We start from the raw sequence: 19,058 nt of genomic DNA on the forward strand, positions 1-19,058 counted from the left end.
ATACACACAAAATTCTAGCTTTCGCAACCAACGGTTGCCTCGTCAGGAAAGAGGGAAGGAGAGGGAAAGATGAAAGGATGTGGGTTTTAGGGAGAGGGTAAGGAGTCATTCCAATCCCGGGAGCGGAAAGACTTACCTTAGGGGGAAAAAAGGACAGGTATACACTCGCGCACACACACACATATCCATCCACACATACAGACACAAGCAGACATGTTTAAAGACAAAGAGTTTGGGCAGAGATGTCAGTCGAGGTGGAAGTGTAGAGGCAAAGAAGTTGTTGAAAGACAGGTGAGGTATGAGTGGCGGCAACTTGAAATTAGCGGAGATTGAGGCCTGGCGGATAACGAGAAGAGAGGATATACTGAAGGGCAAGTTCCCATCTCCGGAGTTCGGATAGGCTGGTGTTGGTGGGAAGTATCCAGATAACCCGGACGGTCTAACACTGTGCCAAGATGTGCTGGCCATGCACCAAGGCATGTTTAGCCACAGGGTGATCCTCATTACCAACAAACACTGTCTGCCTGTGTCCATTCATGCGAATGGACAGTTTGTTGCTGGTCATTCCCACATAGAATGCATCACAGTGTAGGCAGGTCAGTTGGTAAATCACGTGGGTGCTTTCACTCGTGGCTCTGCCTTTGATCGTGTACACCTTCCGGGTTACAGGACTGGAGTAGGTGGTGGTGGGAGGGTGCATGGGACAGGTTTTGCACCGGGGGCAGTTACAAGGATAGGAGCCAGAGGGTAGGGAAGGTGGTTTGGGGATTTTATAGGGATGAACTAGCAGGTTACGAAGGTTAGGTGGACGGCGGAAAGACACTCTTGGCGGAGTGGGGAGGATTTCATGAAGGATGGATCTCATTTCAGGGCAGGATTTGAGGAAGTCGTATCCCTGCTGGAGAGCCACATTCAGAGTCTGGTCCAGTCCCGGAGAGTATCCTGTCACAAGTGGGGCACTTTTGTGGTTCTTCTGTGGGGGTTTCTGGGTTTGAGGGGATGAGGAAGTGGCTCTGGTTATTTGCTTCTGTACCAGGTCGGAAGGGTAGTTGCGGGATGCGAAAGCTGTTGTCAGGTTGTTGGTGTAATGATTCAGGGATTCCGGACTGGAGCAGATTCGTTTGCCACGAAGACCCAGGCTGTAGGGAAGGGACCGTTTGATGTGGAATGGGTGGCAGCTGTCATAATGGAGGTACTGTTGCTTGTTGGTGGGTTTGATGTGGACGGGCGTGTGAAGTTGGCCATTGGACAGGTGGAGGTCAACGTCAAGGAAAGTGGCATGGGATTTGGAGTAGGACCAGGTGAATCTGATGGAACCAAAGGAGTTGAGGTTGGAGAGGAAATTCTGGAGTTCTTCTTCACTGTGAGTCCAGATCATGAAGATGTCATCAATAAATCTGTACCAAACTTTGGGTTGGCAGACCTGGGTAACCAAGAAGGCTTCCTCGAAGCGACCCATGAATAGGTTGGCGTACGAGGGGGCCATCCTGGTACCCATGGCTGTTCCCTTTAATTGTTGGTATGTCTGGCCTTCAAAAGTGAAGAAGTTGTGGGTCAGGATGAAGCTGGCTAAGGTAATGAGGAAAGAGGTTTTAGGAAGGGTGGCAGGTGATCGGCGTGAAAGGAAATGCTCCATCGCAGCGAGGCCCTGGACGTGCGGAATGTTTGTGTATAAGGAAGTGGCATCAATGGTTACAAGGATGGTTTCCGGGGGTAACAGATTGGGTAAGGATTCCAGGCGTTCAAGGAAGTGGTTGGTGTCTTTGATGAAGGATGGGAGACTGCATGTAATGGGTTGAAGGTGTTGATCTACGTAGGCAGAGATACGTTCCGTGGGGGCTTGGTAACCAGCTACAATGGGGCGGCCGGGATGATTGGGTTTGTGGATTTTAGGAAGAAGGTAGAAGGTAGGGGTGCAGGGTGTTGGTGGGGTCAGGAGGTTGATGGAGTCAGGTGAAAGGTTTTGCAGGGGGCCTAAGGTTCTGAGGATTCCTTGAAGCTCCGCCTGGACATCGGGAATGGGGTTACCTTGGCAAACTTTGTATGTGGTGTTGTCTGAAAGCTGACGCAGTCCCTCAGCCACATACTCCCGACGATCAAGTACCACAGTCGTGGAACCCTTGTCCGCCGGAAGAATGACGATGGATCGGTCAGCCTTCAGATCACGGATAGCCTGGGCTTCAGCAGTAGTGATGTTGGGTGTAGGATTAAGGTTTTTTAAGAAGGATTGAGATGCAAGGCTGGAAGTCAGAAATTCCTGGAAGGTTTGGAGAGGGTGATTTTGAGGAAGAGGAGGTGGGTCCCGCTGTGACGGAGGACGGAACTGTTCCAGGCAGGGTTCAATTTGGATGGTGTCTTGGGGAGTTGGATCATTAGGAGTAGGATTAGGATCATTTTTCTTCGTGGCAAAGTGATATTTCCAGCAGAGAGTACGGGTGTAGGACAGTAAATCTTTGACGAGGGCTGTTTGGTTGAATCTGGGAGTGGGGCTGAAGGTGAGGCCTTTGGATAGGACAGAGGTTTCGGATTGGGAGAGAGGTTTGGAGGAAAGGTTAACTACTGAGTTAGGGTGTTGTGGTTCCAGATTGTGTTGATCGGAATTTTGAGGTTTTGGAGGGAGTGGAGCTGGAAGTGGGAGATTGAGTAGATGGGAGAGACTGGGTTTGTGTGCAATGAGAGGAGGTTGAGGTTTGCTGGAAAGGTTGTGAAGGGTGAGTGAGTTGCCTTTCCGGAGGTGGGAAACCAGGAGATTGGATAGTTTTTTGAGGTGGAGGGTGGCATGCTGTTCTAATTTACGGTTGGCCTGTAGGAGGATGCTCTGAACAGCCGGTGTGGATGTGGGAGAGGAAAGATTAAGGACTTTTATTAAGGATAGGAGTTGACGGGTGTGTTCATTGGCTGAGTTGATGTGTAGGTGAAGGATTAGGTGGGTGAGGGCAATGGATTGTTCAGTTTGGAACTGGTATAGGGACTGATGGAAGGAAGGGCTGCAGCCAGAGGTGGGAACTTTAAGTGTGAGGCCTTTGGGGGTAATGCCAAATGTCAGACAAGCCTGAGAAAATAGAATATGGGAGCGTAATCTGGCTAGGGAGAAGGCATGTTTCCGGAGGGAATGTAAATAAAACTTAATGGGGTCGTTGTGGGGGTGTTGTGAGGGTGACATGGTATTAGAAGGTGGAAAGTGTAACATGAGGTGAAATGAAAATGAAAATAAAAATATATGGGGAGAGATAAAGGTGAACTGGAAAGAAGTGGAGATCTGGAATGAAAAAAGGCGAAAAGGTGTTGGTTACAGCTGTGCTGTTGGACTCGGGTTGGTAGACAACGATGTGCATAAAGGTTAGGTGGTTGTGTTACCGCCAAAACACGTTGAAGGACGGAGAAATTCGGGAAAATTTCGAAAAAACTGCGTTTAGTATATTAAAAGGCCTCACCTTCAGCCCCACTCCCAGATTCAACCAAACAGCCCTCATCAAAGATTTACTGTCCTACACCCGTACTCTCTGCTGGAAATATCACTTTGCCACGAAGAAAAATGATCCTAATCCTACTCCTAATGATCCAACTCCCCAAGACACCATCCAAATTGAACCCTGCCTGGAACAGTTCCGTCCTCCGTCACAGCGGGACCCACCTCCTCTTCCTCAAAATCACCCTCTCCAAACCTTCCAGGAATTTCTGACTTCCAGCCTTGCATCTCAATCCTTCTTAAAAAACCTTAATCCTACACCCAACATCACTACTGCTGAAGCCCAGGCTATCCGTGATCTGAAGGCTGACCGATCCATCGTCATTCTTCCGGCGGACAAGGGTTCCACGACCGTGGTACTTGATCGTCGGGAGTATGTGGCTGAGGGACTGCGTCAGCTTTCAGACAACACCACATACAAAGTTTGCCAAGGTAACCCCATTCCCGATGTCCAGGCGGAGCTTCAAGGAATCCTCAGAACCTTAGGCCCCCTGCAAAACCTTTCACCTGACTCCATCAACCTCCTGACCCCACCGACACCCCGCACCCCTACCTTCTACCTTCTTCCTAAAATCCACAAACCCAATCATCCCGGCCGCCCCATTGTAGCTGGTTACCAAGCCCCCACGGAACGTATCTCTGCCTACGTAGATCAACACCTTCAACCCATTACATGCAGTCTCCCATCCTTCATCAAAGACACCAACCACTTCCTTGAACGCCTGGAATCCTTACCCAATCTGTTACCCCCGGAAACCATCCTTGTAACCATTGATGCCACTTCCTTATACACAAACATTCCGCACGTCCAGGGCCTCGCTGCGATGGAGCATTTCCTTTCACACCGATCACCTGCCACCCTTCCTAAAACCTCTTTCCTCATTACCTTAGCCAGCTTCATCCTGACCCACAACTTCTTCACTTTTGAAGGCCAGACATACCAACAATTAAAGGGAACAGCCATGGGTACCAGGATGGCCCCCTCGTACGCCAACCTATTCATGGGTCGCTTCGAGGAAGCCTTCTTGATTACCCAGGTCTGCCAACCCAAAGTTTGGTACAGATTTATTGATGACATCTTCATGATCTGGACTCACAGTGAAGAAGAACTCCAGAATTTCCTCTCCAACCTCAACTCCTTTGGTTCCATCAGATTCACCTGGTCCTACTCCAAATCCCATGCCACTTTCCTTGACGTTGACCTCCACCTGTCCAATGGCCAACTTCACACGTCCGTCCACATCAAACCCACCAACAAGCAACAGTACCTCCATTATGACAGCTGCCACCCATTCCACATCAAACGGTCCCTTCCCTACAGCCTGGGTCTTCGTGGCAAACGAATCTGCTCCAGTCCGGAATCCCTGAATCATTACACCAACAACCTGACAACAGCTTTCGCATCCCGCAACTACCCTTCCGACTTGGTAGAGAAGCAAATAACCAGAGCCACTTCCTCATCCCCTCAAACCCAGAAACCCCCACAGAAGAACCACAAAAGTGCCCCACTTGTGACAGGATACTTTCCGGGACTGGACCAGACTCTGAATGTGGCTCTCCAGCAGGGATACGACTTCCTCAAATCCTGCCCTGAAATGAGATCCATCCTTCATGAAATCCTCCCCACTCCGCCAAGAGTGTCTTTCCGCCGTCCACCTAACCTTCGTAACCTGCTAGTTCATCCCTATAAAATCCCCAAACCACCTTCCCTACCCTCTGGCTCCTATCCTTGTAACTGCCCCCGGTGCAAAACCTGTCCCATGCACCCTCCCACCACCACCTACTCCAGTCCTGTAACCCGGAAGGTGTACACGATCAAAGGCAGAGCCACGAGTGAAAGCACCCACGTGATTTACCAACTGACCTGCCTACACTGTGATGCATTCTATGTGGGAATGACCAGCAACAAACTGTCCATTCGCATGAATGGACACAGGCAGACAGTGTTTGTTGGTAATGAGGATCACCCTGTGGCTAAACATGCCTTGGTGCATGGCCAGCACATCTTGGCACAGTGTTAGACCGTCCGGGTTATCTGGATACTTCCCACCAACACCAGCCTATCCGAACTCCGGAGATGGGAACTTGCCCTTCAGTATATCCTCTCTTCTCGTTATCCGCCAGGCCTCAATCTCCGCTAATTTCAAGTTGCCGCCACTCATACCTCACCTGTCTTTCAACAACTTCTTTGCCTCTACACTTCCACCTCGACTGACATCTCTGCCCAAACTCTTTGTCTTTAAACATGTCTGCTTGTGTCTGTATGTGTGGATGGATATGTGTGTGTGTGCGCGAGTGTATACCTGTCCTTTTTTCCCCCTAAGGTAAGTCTTTCCGCTCCCGGGATTGGAATGACTCCTTACCCTCTCCCTAAAACCCACATCCTTTCATCTTTCCCTCTCCTTCCCTCTTTCCTGACGAGGCAACCGTTGGTTGCGAAAGCTAGAATTTTGTGTGTATGTTTGTGTTTGTTTGTGTGTCTATCGATCTGCCAGCGCTTTCGTTCGGTAAGTCACCTCATCCTTGTTTTTATATATATATATATATATATATATATATATATATATATATATATATATATATATATATATATATAACTTAACTAATTTTGCTTCAGAAGTAAATGTATTGAAGATTTGTGCCTTTTGTGGCTCAGATGTAGCAACAATAGTGGAATTGCTTAGTTTAGTTGTTTATTTGAGGCATAAAATGCTGTAGGTATTGCATTCCATACTTTTTTTTTTTTTTTTTTTTAATCCACATTCACATATGTGCCTGAAAAAGTAGAAAACAAACCTTCACATTGTTGAGTAGATACATGACATGTTTCCCCAAAAGGTCAAGTTTCCTGCTGTTTACTACTCAGTTTTTTTTGTTCTTAAGAGAAAACGTTCAATAGATGTCTGTAGGTTGCAAGAGAATCATAAATAAACTGTCCTGTAAAATACCATTTCAACCTCCCAGGGTCCTATGGAAACTATGGAAAGACCAATGTGGTGTCATTTTTCAGTTATTGTCCATTTTTATGGCACTAAATATGCTCTCCATTGTAAAAACTATGTTACAAATCAGTATAGATGATACTATTTACACTCATCCAATGTCGTATTCAGAAGTGTAGCTTGCCAGCCGCTTGGAGTACTGCTGTCACAGAGTATAACAAGGAAGAACACAAGTGTGGTGACTGTATGGGTTAGACTGTCATAGTACTACTTAATTAAATTGCATTGCTATATGTTTCAAAGAATGTGCACATTATTTTGTTACACTTTGTATGAAGAGTGAGTTCATGTGTGTTCTTTTTCCTTTGGCAGCTTTTTGATTTATAGGAATGAAAACACTGATGCATGATTGAAAAACCTTGTGGTTTGCTAGTCCTCCTAGAGTAATGAAACACAGACTACTTGTTGTTTTTACTGTATATTATATAATTGTTTTGTTTTTTCAGATAAGCAGCTGATCAAATGTGTTTGTTCCAGATGGTAAAGATACTTACAAAGTATCATTCGAAATTTTTGAGATTTCTAGGCCAGTAACTAAACATGTAACAAGGTGGCCTGTTCCTCGCATCTCATAAAAGTTTCAGAATTTTGTTAATTGCTGGCATCTTACATTTCATTGACACAATGTGAAGCACTGTTGTTTGTAAGCTGCAGATACGCAAAAGTTTGTAAAAGATATTTTTAGAAGCTTTAATTCAAGTTTAGTGGATTCTTTTGATGTAACTGATTATTCTGCTTGTATTTTTTGTGACACTATGGTTTAAAATTTTGTATCCAAAAATAATAAAACACCCACTTGCATTATTAGTGTTTTAGAATGAATGAGAGTGTATTTTTTGTAACATAGCTCTTTTCTATTTTTTCTATTTATATGTTTTCATAAGTGTGCTGTACTTTATGGCCAATGTAGTAATTGTATTTAAAATTAAGACTTTGATAATGTATTAAAATGTAAATAAAATTACTTGATGGAAAGAGTAAGAGGTTTTCTTGATTGACATATGAGCAACAAGTTAACAGTCCAAAAGTTCTGTTCCACTATACCAGTTTTGGATAATCTGGTAATAAGTCAACAGCGCTTTTTATTCCAGCGATGGAAGTTTAAAGGCTTTAACTAATAAACATGCAGAAATATTGGCAGTTTTTCATCCAGTTTATATGTGCAAACCAGTCTATAGGTGTGGGTAAATGCTTTAAGGTTAGCAGGAGAGAGGCAGTAACAGATTGGCCCTTGAAGGTCATTTCTTTAAGTGTATCAGAATAGTTTAGTTGGAAAATCAATCCCTGCACCAAGCAGGATTTGTGCCTTCTTCACGCAGAAAATTTTAAAATGCCTTGAAGATTCTACACAGCTAATAATTTGCCAGAAATAAGATTTCAGTTGATAAATAATTGTCTTTTGAATTGCTTCATAAATCAGAGGAGGATGAAAACACAACATTTAAAATTCATCTGTGGTGCTCTTGTGATTTTATGGTTTGTGGTGAATATGGATGGAATTTGGCTTGCCACTGTAGCAACGCGCAGGGTGGGAGTGGTCAGTACTGGTTGGTGAGCATCCATTGTGATGTTTCATAAATAAAAGACAAAAAATTTGTTCAACAGAAACATGTTTATTAACCTGAAAATTGGTACATAAGCCCACATGGCAAAGTGCCGAATGTCTAGAGGTTCATTGCAGCCATAGTGTGGAACACAAAAATATTTATGTTTTCAGGAGAGCAGGAAAAGATCTCTGGTCGAGTCAGGAGTCTGTAACAGAGAGCGACCTCATATCAGCTTGCCACTCTGCCACCAGCGTCCAAATGCCTATGTCAGTTCTCTGTGAGCTCCTATTGGTGGAGGATTGCTCTCGTAGCTGCCTCTCATCAGTAACCCTCACCCTGGGAATGGTGTTTGCACCAAATGCAGCTGGGCACTGATAACTGCACAGTTGAGCGCCCATCAAAACCAACCACCACCACCACCACCACCACATGCTGTGACAGTGGCCGTGGGAGCTCTCTCTCCACAGGCAGTAACATCAACTAAATAAATCAGGACAATATAAGTTCTTCTCCCCTTATACCCTCCTAACAGGTAACCGAACACACATTCATCTTCCTTTCGACAGGAGTCGTGTTTCATGTTCACAAAAGTTACAGGCTAAAGGAGAGTAATTGTTTGCAAATAATTTTGTGTTTTGAGGGATATGTATGCAATAATCATTTTGCCTGATTGAGTTGGGGTCACAGGGGCTAAGAGGGGGCTTGTATATTTTTTTCTCTTGCATCTCAGTTAGTCTTATAAATGTTGCCATACTGACCCTGGGGCAACAGAGGTCATGGTAGGTTGAAGCAGTAAGGCGAGGCAGTCATTTGCAGTAGTGAGGTCAGAGTACAGCTGCTAGTGGCAGATGGCATGTACCCGGTTGCTTGTGAGCCACAAGGCAGTTAATGAAAGGGATGTAACACTCCAGCAAGACAGAGGGGCATTTTTACATGATAAAATGGGATAAAGTTTGGAGAGATTTAGTATGGACTACAAACCTCTTTCTCATGTGAATACAGGCTAAAATTCTGACTGGTATACCCTTAACAACATTAAAAATAGATTTGAGAATTTAGTCTTGAGTTTACAAAAATATGGTTGAGAATTAGGACGAGGTCAGTTTAAAACTCCGCATGGTGGTTATGCCACCAAACATCCTATCTCAGCTATTTACCTTTACCACAAACCCTTGCCCTGCTCAATCATCAGATCGGTCTCCAGTCGAGCATGTATGGAACTTCATCAGAGACGACTCCAGCGTCATCCACAAACAGCATTAACCATCCCTGTATTGACTGCCAAATGCTATAGTCATAGAACTCCATTCGACAAACTGGCTTCCAGCACCCATAAAACAATGCGTGCATGTTTGCATTCAACATTTTTGCAGTTACATCAGTTATTAATGTAATAGTATTTCACATTTACAGTGGCTTATCTCACACTTACATTAACCCGTGACCTTGCAGTGTTAATCATGTAGACAAATGTAGTCTTGAAATTTCATTACCCAGCATTAATTATTTGTTGGCATTGCAATTTTTTTCATCAGTGTATATTCATATTGTAAAGATGTGGGGGGGGGGGGGGGCAGCACTTATTTTCTGTCAGTGCTTACTTTCCACATCACAGATCAGCATCGTGCTCCAATGGTATTTTGTTGAGAGAATGCCTGACATGGAATACACTTCCACACAAAGTCAAAATTGGAGTTTTTATATGAAGATCCCTGCATTTTTGCCATTTTTTTCCATAATTCATAAGTAAAGCTCTGTGACTAGTAACTGAATGTGCAGTGTTATTAACGACAGCAACCAGTCACTAACTGTTCAGGGTTGTATCTGGCCAAAACATTTTTAGTAGCAATTCGTGTTTCAGTGTCAGTATCTTTTTTTTCTGATTGTGAATTTCACTCTGGAGAAGTATGGCCAAGTAAGTGGATTAAGGACGGAAATGACCCAATGTGGTTAATAACAGACTTCTTAAAATGCTGAGGAAGTAGAGATTGATTGCACTCTAGTATGAGAAGAGAATGTGAAAATGTCAGCAGGTAAAAGTTAGTAGAAATTTGTGCAACTATAAAAAGATCATTGTGAAAAGCATACAAGTTCCACTGTCATATGTTTGTGGAAAAGCTACAGCTTTTAAATTAGCATTTAAAAAATCATTCACAAAAAAGCGTTATACAGACACACCGTAGTTTGCCATTGCACAGACTTTCATACGGAGAGTGTAGAAATAGATATCCCTGACATTAAGAAACAAATTAAAGAGTTAAAAACAAACAAATCACCAGTTTCAGATGGCACCCCAATTCATTCTTACAGAGTGTTCTCTATGGCACTGGCACATTACTTAGCTTGCATTTATCATGACACTCTGCCCCAGCACAAATTCCCAAGTGACTGGAAAAAATACGTAGGTGATTCCTGTGTAAGAAGGGCGAAAGAACAGACCCTTATTCTTAACAATGGTATGTCGCAGAACTTTTGAATGTATTCTGAGTTCAAATATAATGAATGTTCCGGAGACAGAAAAGTTTGTCAAAAAAATCCATGTGGGTTTAGAAAGAATCACAAGTGAAACTCAGCTTACCCTTTTCTCACACGATATCCTGCAACAATGGGTGAAGCACAACAGGCAGATCCCATATTTCTAGATTTCCGGAAAGCATTTGATATGGAGCCCCACTGCAGACTGCTAAAAATGATCCAAGTATACACAATAGGTTCACAATATGTGATTGGCTCTAAGACTTGTTAAGTAATAGAACTGAGTACATTGTCCTCAGTAGCGAGTGTCAGTCTGAGACAAAGGGTATTATCAGGAGTGCCCCAAGGAAGTGTGATAGAACTGCTCTTGTTTTTTTATGTACATAAATTATCTGACAGAATGAGCAGCAATTTATGGCTTTTTGCTGATGACACTGTGATGTATCAGAAGGTGTCATAATTGAGTGACTATAGGAGGATACAAGATGACTTAACAAAATTTCTATTTCGTATGATGAATGGCAGCATGCTTTAAATGTAGAAGAGTGTGAGTTAATATAGTAGGAAAAACAAAACAATTTTGTAATATTCAAATACAGTATGCTTGGGGTGCTGCTTGAGAAAATGACATTTCAATGGTAAATGGTTGACTTCAGTTTATTGGGAGAGCGTTAGGGAAGTGTAGCTCATCTGCAAAGGAGACTGCATAAAGAACACTTTTGCGACCCATTCTTGAGCATTGCTAGAGTGTTTGTGATGCCCACCAGATCAGGTTAAAGGAAGACCTCAAAGCAATTCAGGAGCATTCTACTAAATTTTTTGCCAATAAATTTGACCATTATGCGAGTGTTACAGAGATTTTTTGTGAACTCAAATGGGAATCTCTGGAGGGAAGACTACTTTCTTTTTGTGAAACACTATTGTTACATTCCATCCTGGATTTTCCATTGTTTGATTTTTTACTATTGAGAAAATTTAGAGAACAGGCATTTTCAGCTGACTGCAAACGATTCTACTGCCACCATAATCATTTCACGTAAGAACCATGAAGATCAGAGAAATTAGGGCTTGTGCGGAGGCATATAGGCAGTTGCTTTCCCTTCACTACATTTTCAAATAGAGTAGGAAAGGAAATTAAATGAATAATAGTGGTTCATGGTAGCCTTCTCCATACACCATATGCAAAATATGTATGTAGATATAGAAGTACATCTGCACCAACTTTGTAAGCTTCAATTGCTACTGACATTGAAGAAACTGTGTAAGCCAACCAAATATGGGTAATACACACAAAACTGGTTTGACTTGAATAAACTATTAGTTACACTCCTTTAGAGAGGAGATAGGGATAGGTTGGAAGGGGGGCAGGTGTTAAAAAAGGAAAGGCACATCAGCCAGCTCTCAAGATCAGAGGCCTGTCCACAGAAAAGATGGGTGCCACCACTGAAAGGAAACATTTGGTAATTTCCATTGATTTCAAAGCCCTTCTCCTGTTGAAAGTAAGTCACAACAGTGAAAAACATTATCACACTCTACCTTCACACGCTGCCCTACCACACCAACAGATGTGTTGATTCAATATCAGTTTGAAGAACAGCAGAACATGTGATGGATAGTGACTAGTAGCAAGCATACCCATATCCATTTATCGTGAAATGTCTAAACTATTTCATGATTTGCCAAGAAATTAATATGAGTTGCCCTCCTCCTCTCCCCCTGCCCCCCCCCCCCTTGCCCTCATCTTGAGTATCCTCTTGAGACAGGCAAAACATAAAAACAATAACCCCAAGGAAACCATACTCAGTACCAAATGCATTTATTAATTACTTCATAAATGTTTGTAACAGTCTTAACAAGGACTTTCGCATCTCTAGCAGCTAATGTTATAAATGAGTTAACAGAGGACATTTATCTGATTCCAAGTAACTACAAGAGTCGTAAGCAGATTGAAAAACACTAAAATCCCAGAGATACATGGCATTTCAAAAACATTAATAATTTTTTATCTTACTTTATTGCTAAGCCACTGGCCAATATGATTAAGAAATCCATGACAGGATAGAACAGTGGGAAGTCCAGGGTGGAACAACAATAAGGAAAAGATAGATTGCTACTCAGCTCATAGAGGAGACAATGAGTTGCAGACAGGCACAACAAACAAGAGTGCTAAAATACACTGACAGAAAAAAAATTGCTACACCAAGGAGGAGTTGTATGAGATAAACAAACATTGGTAGGCATGTTTCTACATCTTGTGATGTTGACCTGCTTTATTTCTTCGTTGATAGTCCTTGGTATCGACGTACTGCGTTGTTATCCTGGCTAAAGAATATTGGGGGGGGGGGGGGGGTGAGTTCAACCCTGACTACTACTGTAAATGATGTAGCCGACAGTTACACACCTGTGTTTCACAGTTCTTTACTTTCACTGTTCACAACCCCCCAGTATTACACAGTTAATATGGCCTGATCACTATTGGTTAACTTTTGGTAAGCCTCATTAATAGTTTGCAAGCTAACGGCAGCATACTGCTACGATAGTTTACCGTTGAACATCTATGAGCAGTAAAAACCTAACCACTCAGATCTTGCAGAATAATACAGTGTGTGTGACACTACTGAACAGACACTGTCATTATTTTAACACACGGCCTATTTGTGTTACACTTATTTCACGGTTAAGTTGAACCAATACAGGTTTCTCGTCCAAAAATCGGCCGTGGACTCACTGTCTCGGGACCAAAAATTGGGCCTTTATATATCCTCACAATAATAGGTACTGAAACCATACATTGGTCAATGTTTAATTTACAGAAACTACAATTAAAACATAACTCATTCTATTACCTGAATATATAGAACTTCTTCTTTTTAACAGTTTCTTCTACTACAAGGGTTAGGCCAAATTATTTGTTTAAATGATGAAATTAACAGATATAGTTATATAAACAAAACTTTTGAAAAACTGGGTAATTATTTTGGAATTAATTACGGGCTGGCTTTGCTAATATGTTTTCGAATGGAGCCAAATAAATACTTTAATAATGCTAGTAGTTCTCCTCCAAATATTTATAATTAGAATTTATATTTGTTTATGAGTCAACAATAGAAATGTTCAAATGCGTGTGAATTCCTAAGGGACCAAACTGCTGAGGTCATCGGACCCTAGGCTTACACACTATTTAAACTAACTTATGCATACTGCTTATGCCCAAGGGAGGACTCGAACCTCCAGCACAAGGAGCCGCGCAATCTGTGATGTGGTGCCTCAAACCATGCGGCAATCAACAATAAAATGTAAGTCATGAAATAATTACTGATTTCACCCTATAACAAAAGATATTAAATAGGAATGGTCAAAATAAATTAGGAAATTGGTGACATACACAAAACTAAGCACAAAATTAGATTTGGTGCTATGTTCTTTAAAACTGAGTGCCAACCTTTCTCTTTTATGGAAATGCAGAGTACACTCATGTATGTTAATGGTTATTAGTCAAAAATGAAAATAAAATGAATTTAAGGAGGCAGATGGCAAAACAAGAGAGGAACTAAAAAGATCCCAGCTTGCTTCGTCAAAATCTGAAAGATGACCTCTATTAAAATTTCATGCCAGTCAGATAAGAGTGGTGCTACTAGTGCCAGTATTAGGATAAAATCAGGTTTGCTTTAAATACTTCCTGTAATGGTCATGGGTGTTAGTTACCTTTGAGAATGGAGGTAGTGATGATGTCAGTCAACAAGTTCCTTTAAGACAACGAAGATGCCTTTATCAGCAGCTCACAGAGTTTGAACGAGGTTATGTAATAGGGCTACAAGAAGCTAGATTCCCCTTCCACAGTATTGCAGAAATACTTGGCAGGAATGTAGCCATTGTAAATGAATGCTAGCAGCAGTGGTCACGGGAAGGCATGGTTGCAAAAAGACTGGGCACTGGATGGCCACACGGCGGTACCAAGACCGAAGACCATCATGTTCGAGGTGTGGCTCTGGCACACTGTACTGTGTCTGTAATAGCAATTTGAACAGTAGTTGGCACCACAGTGACACAATCAACTGTTACAAATCAGTTACTTCAAGGACAGCTCTGAGCCAGATATTCTTGCATTCTACTGACCTCAAACCACCACCATTTGTGACTTCAGTGGTTTCAAGTGAGAGGGTGGAGGTATGTTGTTTTTTCCGACGAAAGCTGGTTCTGCCTTGGTGCCACTGATAGCTGTGTGTCAGTTAGGAGGAGGCCACTTGAGGGCTTGCAATGAACCTGTCTGCATGCTAAAAACACTGGACCTACATTCGGACTTACAGTCTCAGGTGCAATCTCATATCACAGCAGGAGCACTCTTGTGGTTGTTCCACACATCCTGACTGCAAAACTGTGTGCCAGTCTGGTGATAGGACCTTTTGTGCTGCCATTTACAGATATCATTCCAGGGGTGCTTTCCAGCAGAATAACGCTTGTCCACATACTGCTGTTGTAAGCCAACATGCCCTATAGAGTGTTGACATGTTGCCTTGGTCTACTTAATCACCGGATCTGTCTCCAGTCGAGCAAACATGGGACATTATAGGGCAACAACTGTGGCATGATCCACAACCATCATTAACTTCCCCGTACTGACCGTCCAAGTGCAACAAGTGTGGAACTCTATCACAAACTTACTTCCGACACCTGTATGACACAATGCATGCACATTTGCATGACTGCATTCAACATTCTGGGGGCGGGGGGGGGGGGGGGGTACACCAGTTATTAATGTGTCAACTTTTCACATTTGGAGTAGCATTTTTGTGTTTACCTGTAATCTTACAGTGTTAATCACTCAAAATATTTTAGCTAGCAAATGTATTCCCAAAATTTCATTACTCTACATTAATTATTTCTCTGTGTTGTGATTTTTTTCCATTAGTGTATTTAAGCTATCAGACAAAGTGCTTCTTCCAAAGTAGAAAATTCTCACACATTCACCCAAGCACAGCTCAAAACACATGGTCACTGTCTTCAGGAGTTGAGGCTCAACTCTGACTGCGTATGATGTGAGCAGCAGTCCAGGTAGGGTGGGCTGTGGGGGTAGAGGAGAGCTGCAAAGCAGGGAGCAGGAAGATGCAGAGAAGTTCTGGGGATCAGATAGGGCTGCTAGCTGCAGTGTTAGTTGGTTGTGCCGGGGGAGAGTGGAGGAAGGGGGAGAGAGAAAGGAAGAGGAGAGAAGGGGAAAGGACTATAAAGGTTCATTGGCAGGATAGACGGCATGCGTCTACTGGAGTGGGAGCAGGGAAGAGTATAGACAGGTGGAGGATGGGGACTAGCAGAGTTTGAGGTCAGGGGAATTACAGGAATGAAGGACATGCTGTAGTGAGAGTTCCCACATGTGCAGTTCAGAAAACCTGGTGTTGTTGGAAAGAATCCAGACAGCACATGCAATGAAATGGTCATTGACCCCCCAATGCCTGAATAAGTTTCTAGACAAAAGATGAAAATCAAAAATTGTGGCACTTTAGAAGTACCCGAAACACTCAGAAGAATGCAACACATGTCAGCATTGGCAGCTTCACTCAGAATCAGCACCTACCGGCACAGGTGCTCAAAAATAATTAACCTTCCAATTATTAACATTGCATTGGTCTGATGCAAATTCATGACATTCAGCATTAAGGGGTGAAACCGAAACTATTCATTCTAGGCAGCATGTTAAGCAACTGAGAGGTCAGCAACTGGGTGGTCCAGCTGTCTCTTGGCCTGAGTTTGGTGGTGGTCATTCATGTTGACAGACAGCTTGTTAGTTGTCATTCCCATGTAGAAAGTGGCACATTGGTTGCAGCTTAGTTGATAAATCACATGGCTACTTTTGCATGTCCCCCTGCCTTTGATGGGGTAGCAGATGCCAGTGACAGGACCATAGTAAGTAGTGGTGGGAGGACGTATGGTACAGGTCTTGCATCTAGATCTATCACAGAGATATGAGCCACGAGGCAGGGGTTTCGAGCAGGGATGAAGGGATGAAGTAGGGAGATGCAGGGAGACTGCTTAGACTGGGTGGGTGGGTGGGTGGTGGGGAGGGGGGTGGCTTCAGAGCATCACTGTGGGAGGGGTGGGGAGTATAGGTGGGTGGGGGATTTCTCATTTTGGAGTGCAGTGAGGGATAGTCAAAACCTTGACAGAGGAGGAGGAGGAGATTAGTGTTTAACGTCCCGTCGACAACGAGGTCATTAGAGACGGAGCGCAAGCTCGGGTTAGAGAAGGATGGGGAAGGAAATCGGCCGTGCCTTTTGAAAGGAACCATCCCGGCATTTGCCTGAAAGGATTTAGGGAAATCACGGAAAACCTAAATCAGGATGGCCGGAGACGGGATTGAACCGTCGTCCTCCCGAATGCGAGTCCAGTGTGCTAACCACTGCGCCACCTCGCTCGGTTAAAACCTTGACAGAGAATGTGATCCAGTTGCTCCAGTCTTGGGTGATACTGAGTCATAAGAGTAGCATTCCTTTGTGGCTGGATAGTAGATATGACTGATGAAAGTAGGTTAGGAGTAATAAACTGAATGAGTTGATCCATAAGAGCAGAGATTCTCTCTATGGGGGCACAGTAACCAGCCACTATGGGGTATCCTGGGCGGTTGGGTTACATACTTTAGGAAGTGTGTAAAAAGTAGGAGTGTAGGGGGTGGTGGGGGTGAGGAGAAAAATAGGTATAGGGGAGAGGCTCTGGGATGAACCTAAGTATTTGAGGAGAGACTGAAGATTCTGCTGGATACCTGTAGTGGAATCAATGCGGCAGGGCTTGTAGATGAAGTATCTGACAGCTGGAAGAGTTTCTCTGCCATGTAATCCATGTGACTCGTAACCATAGTGGTGGAGCTTTGTTAGAAGGTAGATTTATAAGATTGGTATCAGTTTTTAGATGGTGGATTATGGTTCTTTCTGCAGATGCAAGGTTGGTTTCTATGTTGAGGGATTTGGGGAATGATGATGAGACAAGGTTCGAGGTTAAATAAATTCTGGAAAGTTAACGGGGTGTGACTTAGAGGCAGTGGAGTGGAGCACAGTTGGATGGAGGTGTAAACTGAGCCAGGCAGTGTTCAGCATTGGTTTTGGTTTGAGTCTGATTGGTAGGGTTGGTGGTAAAAAAAATGTTTCCACTGTTGGGATCAGGAAAAGGCTTCAACAAGCCCAGCATAACTGAATTTGGGAGTGGACCAGAAGGTAACGCCTTTGGAAAGGACAGATATTTCTGTGGGACAGAGGTTTGTGGAGGACAGGTGTTGCGGGTCTCTTTAGGTTCTAGATTCTGTAAGGTGGTTGGAGAGAGTTCGTAAGTGTGTGGTAAATTAAATAGATCCTCAGAGCAGGGTTAGGTGGCTATGAGGGGATGCAGGGGACATTCAATGGAGACTACTGTAGAGGTGGTGGACAGTGGTAGCCCAAAGCTTCAGTATGATGTTAACAGGGTGGAGCGTTTTTGAGGTGGCATTGTGCATGCTGCTCTAGTTCCCAGAGGGCAAGAGTTTCAATCTGTGGGATGGGATGCAGAGTAGGAGGATTTTACAAATGGAGAGGAGGTATGACAAACAGGTTTGGACCGAATTTATACAGTTTTGCAGAAGAAGGTTATGAGAGTTACTATGGACTGATGGAATTACCATACTTTCCTATGCTACATGTACCTCATTGCACTCCATATGTAAGCCCCGCCCCCCCCCCCCACCCCATCTACTAACTAATTACCCCCCTCTCTCTCTCTCTCTCTATCTTGCTCTCTCTTCACACACATCCACCCAAAGATCTGAATCTCACTATTATAATCTTTTTATTTATTTTTCTCTTTGACCTGATTATATTTTAACATTGGTTTTAGTTCATTTTTTACTTTCACTGTGGGCCCTAATCACTCTGGTTTCATTTTTTTTCATTATGTTTAATCCATTTCATCCTTCTTTAGAGTTTTCCATGTATTTTTATGTATTCTTATGAATTTTTTATCCTCCATAATGGATATTTGCTCTTTCCCTGTGTGCCAATATAAAGGTTTCCCTATCCCTACTAAAACCTCTACTGGCAAAATGTTAAATAGTTTTACCTCAATGTATACGTAGTTATCTGGAATTGTCTTAAGTCTTTCAACTTTGATGTGGTGGCGTTTCACTGCACAGCTGTCTTAGGAGTTCCATATGCCCCTAGTTCACAACAGTCATCTGCTAAGGAGCAAGTTTCTCCCTTCATGTGTTACTTCCATTTACTTCTGTCCCAAGCTGTTGATCCTGCCATGTGATGGATATATGCACACTATGGTCGCTGGCTACTGGTGAAGAACAATTGCTGAGTCTGTAGTAAGCCTCGAGTAATCTCCATCTTCTCCTCGTGGCATCAACATCAGGTCCTGCTCCATGCTCACTCAACTATGGACACACCACACGGCAACATGTACCGTGAAGTTTTGAGAGACACCCACACCACACCATCACTACCTCTGCTACGCAGCAGGGCAAGTAAATAGTGTTTCATGCCACGTCTTCTGCTGAAGACTATTAATTCCACATTGGAATATCATTGTGCTGTGGAAACTCAGGGA

At 43.3% G+C, this 19,058-nt stretch overlaps 1 protein-coding gene across 2 annotated transcripts in view; it reads left to right on the plus strand.

Moving 5' to 3' along the window:
* The window catches only part of LOC126253321 (uncharacterized), a 94,069-nt gene extending 86,623 nt beyond the window's left edge, over nucleotides 1–7,446 (plus strand). Inside the window, exon 8 of one of the 2 annotated variants that reach the window (XM_049954576.1) lies at nucleotides 6,918–7,446. The gene's annotated coding sequence lies outside the window, so the exon portion shown is untranslated. The remainder of the gene's footprint in view (nucleotides 1–6,917) is intronic. The other variant, XM_049954577.1, reaches the window with a different exon arrangement.
* The last annotated feature ends 11,612 nt before the right edge of the window (nucleotides 7,447–19,058 follow it).

The sequence above is a fragment of the Schistocerca nitens genome, chromosome 4 (assembly GCF_023898315.1).
Source record: "Schistocerca nitens isolate TAMUIC-IGC-003100 chromosome 4, iqSchNite1.1, whole genome shotgun sequence".
NCBI classification, from domain to species: domain Eukaryota; kingdom Metazoa; phylum Arthropoda; class Insecta; order Orthoptera; family Acrididae; genus Schistocerca; species Schistocerca nitens.